Raw genomic sequence first — 6,258 nt, 5'->3', positions numbered from 1 at the left:
GAGCAATCTCAATTGAAAAAAAATGCCTTCATAAGCTCTGACTCTAAGGCATTTTCTTATTTAGTGATTGATAGGGGAGGGACCAACCCACTGTGGGTGAAGCCATCCCTGGGATGGTGGTCCTGGATTCTATAAGAAAACAGGCTAAGCAAGCCATGATGAGCAAGCCAGTAGGCAGCACCCCTCTACAGCTTCTGCATCAGCTCCTGCCTCCAGGTTCTAGCCCTGCTTGAGTTCTTGTCCTGATTTCCTTTGATGATGAACAGATGAATGCAGAAGTGCATTCCAAATAAAGCTGTTCCTCCTCAACTTGCTTTTTGGTCATGGTGTTTTGTTCCAACAACAAAACCCCAAAATAACTGATTTATCTTTTAAAATAGTTTAGATTTAACTTGTATATGTAAGGGTTTTGCTTACATGCATGCATGTGCAGTGTCTGAAGTCAGAAGAGATGGTGGATACCCTGGAACTTGAGTGATGAATAGTTGTAAGCTACTGTGAGGGCACTGAGAATTGAACCTATATGTAAGAATAACAAGTGCTCTTGACTGCTGAGTCATCCTTCAGCCTCCAACATGGTTATTCTTTACACTTAGAATCTCTACACCTAAAGAAAAAATTCCTCAGGCTAGTAAACCCTAAGGAATATCTTCATGCCATGAAATGTCTTAATGCATGGGCCTGGCTTAATTCTGACTTCATTTGTAGAGAATTTTCTGTGTGCTTTTAGAAGCCTGCTTATGTGGATCTCAGGACAACCCTGTGTGCTAGATGAGATACACATGAAAAGTACCTTAAGTTCTGTACCTTAAGTTCAGAGAAGAAAGGCACTTGCCCAAGGTCACACAGCTAATATCACAATACCATGCCTTTGTGGCTAATGTCCCTAATCCCAGCCCCAACCCCCAAGGCTAGGCTGTATGGAATACACAGCTCAGGGTGTCTGGCTAAACTATGAGCTAGAGGCTCTACAGTAATTGTGGTATCCTCTTACTCCTTCCGTCCTTTCAGATGAAGTCCTGGGCCTCTGCTAGCTCTCTTGCACCCTGGGTGGGTGACTCGAAAGCAGGTTACAGGGCTTGGCTGTGACTTGACTCTGATCCAGGGAGATATATTTGGATAGATACTCGGAGTTTACAAAAAGATCAAGGTCATTCTCAAGCAAAATAGTCCATGTTAATTGTCAGATATCCCAGAATTCTCTGCTTCCTTTGGTTATTCTACCACCATTTACTTAGGACTAGGTATTCCCCATTGAGTAAGAAAAGGTGGCTGTCTCTCCTAGGAGCTTTGTTTGCTTCCATTGCTGATGATATTCACAGGAGCAACATACAATAGCCTGGTGTTCTGCTACTTGGATCAAGGCTTCTCAAAGTTCCATGCACTCAGCCCCAGTGTGATGCAAAGCAGTCTGTGGGAATGAAGGAGATAAAAGCCATTCTCAGCTTATCTCAATGTCTCTTCACTTCTATTTTGAGTATTCCTAAAAATGTAACAGTATACATAACACTATACACACATACGTAGTATACCTTCAATTTTATTTTTATTTTATTGGTATGAATTCCTGGTTTAAAAAAGGGTGGAAACCATTGACTAAGAAAAAAAGAAATCTAGTTGGGCATGGTGAGACACACCTATAATTCCAGCTGCATGGAACAGGAGGATCTGGGGTTCAGTCAGCCTGGGCTACACAGAGACCTTGGCTCAACAAGGATGAGAAGTGGGGTAGGGAAAGGGGAAAGGGGAAGGGGAGGAGGAAGGGGGAGAGGGGGAGAAGGGAGGGAACGGGGAGGACTGACTGGGGAAGGGGAGTTGTTGTTTTGCACTTTGGCCCAACCACACTTCCCATCCTTACCTTCCATTCAGAAGTCTATGAGTGCCTGGTGGCAATTCCTGCTTATGGTCTCTGATCACACTCAAAGTGACAGTGCTTGCTTCTGCCCCTTTCCAGGATGCCTCAGCTCCTCTGGGACCATGATCATTCTGGTCATTTGGGAAGAGGCAGGCAGCCAAGAGAAGGGAGGAGTCAGTTATCCAGCCCTCACTGGTTCATCCCCCAAAGATGGCTCTACCAGAGATAGAGGGTATATTCCTCCGTCCAGTTCTTGTATGCTTGTCTCTCAGCTTCTGTGAAATGTTTCCAGTTCTCTGATAGATAAACAGAGCAAAGGGAATCAGCCTAAAGTCCCCAGTTCTCACTTCCAAGGTTGTCCTGGAATTTGAAGGAACTTACCTATACATAATAATCACCACTTGTATAAAATGGGGCAGCACCCGCCAAGGGTTGTGAGAGATTTCTGAAGACTCCCCTCAGGACCAGAAAACCACTGAGGAGAGGATGAACCTGGGAAGAGCTGAGGTCCCAGTCCTCCTGGCTGAGTTCCCCACAGCCTTTCTCACACCCAGCAGCTCCATGGACAGGAAACCCCATGGAGGCCCTGTCTGGGAGCAAGTGTTCAGATACCTTTCCATCACTGGAGTATTTCAGCTTCTTTTTACAGTAAGGTGTGCCTAAGTCTTCACAGTATGCAGAAGCCTGAGCACAGGATGTAGATAGGAACTGCCAGTTAAGAAATAATCTTTAATGGCACTCTTAAATGCTCCCATTATACATGTTCTTTCTTCTCTTTTAAAAGCACTTTTCAGTATACCATCTCTTTTCATTTCATGCTACTCTTTGGGGTAAAAAAACCCCAACTAATCCCAGGATAGTTATGAACCCACCCAAACCCGTGTCCTTCCAACTCTCATACTCACATCTTCTAAGAACTTCTTGACTCTAGCTTGGTTATATTTCTGAGTACTCATGTTCAACATCACACAGCAAGGTCCATCAAAGTGGCCAACACCTTGGATATTACTTAAGCTACTCACTTGAGGCTGTATCATTCCCATCTGTTCATGGAATAGCCAGGAGAAGCTTAGCTTCCATATAATGGTGGATGTAATTAGGCATTACATCTATAATGACTATAGCAATAACTACATTTATGTAGCACTTGGTGTATGTAGTTTATCCACATCAATTTAAGTAATACTCCAACAGTTTTATGAGGTAGCTTCTAAGTTCATTGCCATTTCTCAGGTGATATAACTGAGGAATAGAGAGGTCACACCCTACCAGTCTGATTGTAGGATCTTTCTAGTGACCCATCCTGTAAGACAGAGCCGTTCAGTGTCAATGACTGAAACCTCACATTTCAGTGTCTTATCTCAAATACATCCTCACTTGCCCTAAGGTCTGCATTGTTTGGCTGTTTACAGGCTTGAAGTCTAGCTACTTATTTGTAGAGCTGTTCTCAATTTCATTGTGAAGCCGAGACTTAGAAATTTTCACATTCTAACTGCCCTGGTTACTATGACCAACTCATGTAACCTCGTGGAGAAACATTTCTAGATTACTTCACTGGGGAATAGTTTTGTTGGCTCACTTCTGCATGTAGCATCATGAAGAGCAGAATTCATCCAGGAAACACCACAGCTAAGTCAATCCAGAAACCTGGGGCTGGGAAGAGGAACCACAAAAGGCATCTCTGAGGAGTCACTTGTGGTAGCATGACCTTGGACAGGATACCTTGTCCTCTGGTAGAGGTTTCTCAGGACTCCCAGCATTCTAGACAATGTCAGTGTCTGAAAGTCCTTGCTTCTGGCAGGGGGTCCCTTTGCTGATCAAAATGTTTACATTGCAAGTTACATGCCATTAAGTAGTACATGGCGTTGAGTTTTATCTGTTCTGTCACCCAGTTTTCAATACAATAAAGCAAGTGCCATTATTCTATTTTTCAGACAAGACTTGCACAAAGTCAAGCTACCAGTTAGAATCAGAACTACACCTGAATGCACATCCATCAGGACTCTCTAGGGCCCAGCCTGTAACCATTATGAGAGACTGTGTCCATGGAGGGTCCACTTCTGTGTACATGACCTCCTGTTACAGGGAAGGAATATTTACTGGCCCAGGTGTCAATGGATCTGACACCTGTTATTGTTTGCTTTGTTGTTGCCTGTTTATTTTTTAAAGCAGTATTAACTTTGAAAAGCCCCCAATTGCACTGTTCATTGAGCATAGAAAGTGACTAACTGAGGCTGGAGAGATGGCTCAATGGTTAAGAGCACTGATTGCTCTTCTAGAGGTCCTGAGTTCAATTACCAGCAACAACACGGTGGCTCACAACCATCTGTAATGGGATCCAATGTCCTCTTCTGGTGTGTCTGAAGAGAGTGACAGTGTACTCACATACATAAATAATTATTTTATAAAAAGAAAGTGATTAATTGTGGTTGGGATGTTTACCAAACATATACATGTACACATAGGCTGGTATGCACCATGAAAGGCTGTATGTTCTCTCCTGATGGGGTGGAGATCCAACAGTCCAATGGCCTGTTGCAGGCCCTGGCCACCTTCTATCTGCCTTTCAGTCCTTCCATAATCTTCAGTGCTCCCTTGTACTTTGAAAATCATGCACCTTCCACCATAGCTTATTATTTTCCAGGATAGACAGAGAAGTTATTCACCTCAAAGTCTTGACCTACCTCACCTGTGCATTCTGGTCATCTTCCTATCAGTAGTTCTAGCAAAATATTCTAGGGATTTAAACCTCCTCAACCTTTGATAACCAGAAAAGAAACACATTTGTTTTCCTACCTGTGAAAGGAAATACAGGAGAAATAGGAATAAGTCTGCATCCAGGTGTGGTGTTCACATATTGCAGCCAACTATCATGTGCACATACAACAGACCCATATGACTATAGCTCAGTATCCTGAACCCAAAATGCTGGGGGTGAGCTGTCTTTTAGATTTTGGGCTGTCTTGAACTTTAGAATATTTACATATATATAACAAGGTATATGGGAAGTAGACATCAAATTAATTTTATGTGTGTACTTTGTACATAATACATATTGAGATAACTTAATATAAAAATATTATTGCATATGACTTGACTGTGAGTCATAGGTGTGGGATTTTGTACCTCAGATATGGTATTTTTAGTAAAATCCTTTTGTATTTTGGAGGCTTTCAGATTCAGATTAAGAATGTCCAATGGATATTAGAAACAGATACATACACACACACACACACACACACACACACACACACAGAGAGAGAGAGAGAGAGAGAGAGAGAGAGAGAGAGAGAGAGAGAGAGACTGGGATGGCATTTGATCGACAAATGTGAAAATTTATGGTAGGCTACTATTTAAAATAATTAGAAAGTTTATGCACTTGAAGAAGGGATTTTCATGCTCTTTAGTTTTAACCCTTTTCATTGTATGTTACTGGGATTTGACCCTAGCACCTCATATACACTACCACCAAATGATATTCCTAGGACTTTTTTCACGTTTCCCTTTGAGACAGGGTCTCACTCAGTTGCCTACTTTGTAGTTTTGAACTTGCAGGCTAGTCTTAAGCTTTGCTCTTCCTGCCTCGGTTTTGGACTAGTGTACCAGGCCCAGATTTTTTCACTGCTGCCAGAATACTTTTCCCAAAACACAAACCTAGTCATAGCACTCTTTAAATGTCTATACAACAGTTCCTTATCAACACACAGTGAAAAATCATGTCACCTAGCTAGGTCCCCATGGCTCCTCCAGCATTTTCTTTCATGCTTTAAGCCTTACCACACACTAGTCTGCTGTATCTAACACATCTACACACTATCATGTTTACATACTCTCCTTTGCCCAGTTCCCAGTCATTGTTCACTGTGCTTTAACCCTTTATTCCCCACAAAGTCAGCAGACATGTTATGTCCCTGTACTGCCCCTTATAATTACTATACTTACATGTTTATTTGTCTGTTCCCTCCATCCATTCATTGAGGGCAGAGGATAGGCCTGTCTTGCTTACCAGAAGCACAGGGTGTCACATACAATGGCATGTAGTAAAGATTTATCCAGCGAATAAGTATAGCAACGGTAGGTTGTTATACCTCTAAGATCTTCTGAATCACTTCCGTCAGAATTGTTGAGAGGATAACCAAAACTACTGATACCTGAGCAAGGCAACTGTAGAGAACATACATGTATCATGATCCTCATAGGCAAAGGCCTCATCTTATTCCAAGAAAGCACCCACACACCCATCTTGAACTTCCACTCCCTAAAGGTCCTCTATATGGGCTATTGGCCTTCTTGAAGACTCTAAGCCACATGTGCTTAGGCAACTCTTCTAAGCTATTATCTCAGTCTTGATTATCTTGGGTCTCATGGTTACGTAGCTATGTCCAATTTGCAGCCCTGTGGCA

This window comes from Mastomys coucha, unplaced genomic scaffold (genome assembly GCF_008632895.1).
Source record: "Mastomys coucha isolate ucsf_1 unplaced genomic scaffold, UCSF_Mcou_1 pScaffold15, whole genome shotgun sequence".
NCBI lineage: Eukaryota > Metazoa > Chordata > Mammalia > Rodentia > Muridae > Mastomys > Mastomys coucha.
Note: the sequence above shows the minus strand (reverse complement) of the source record.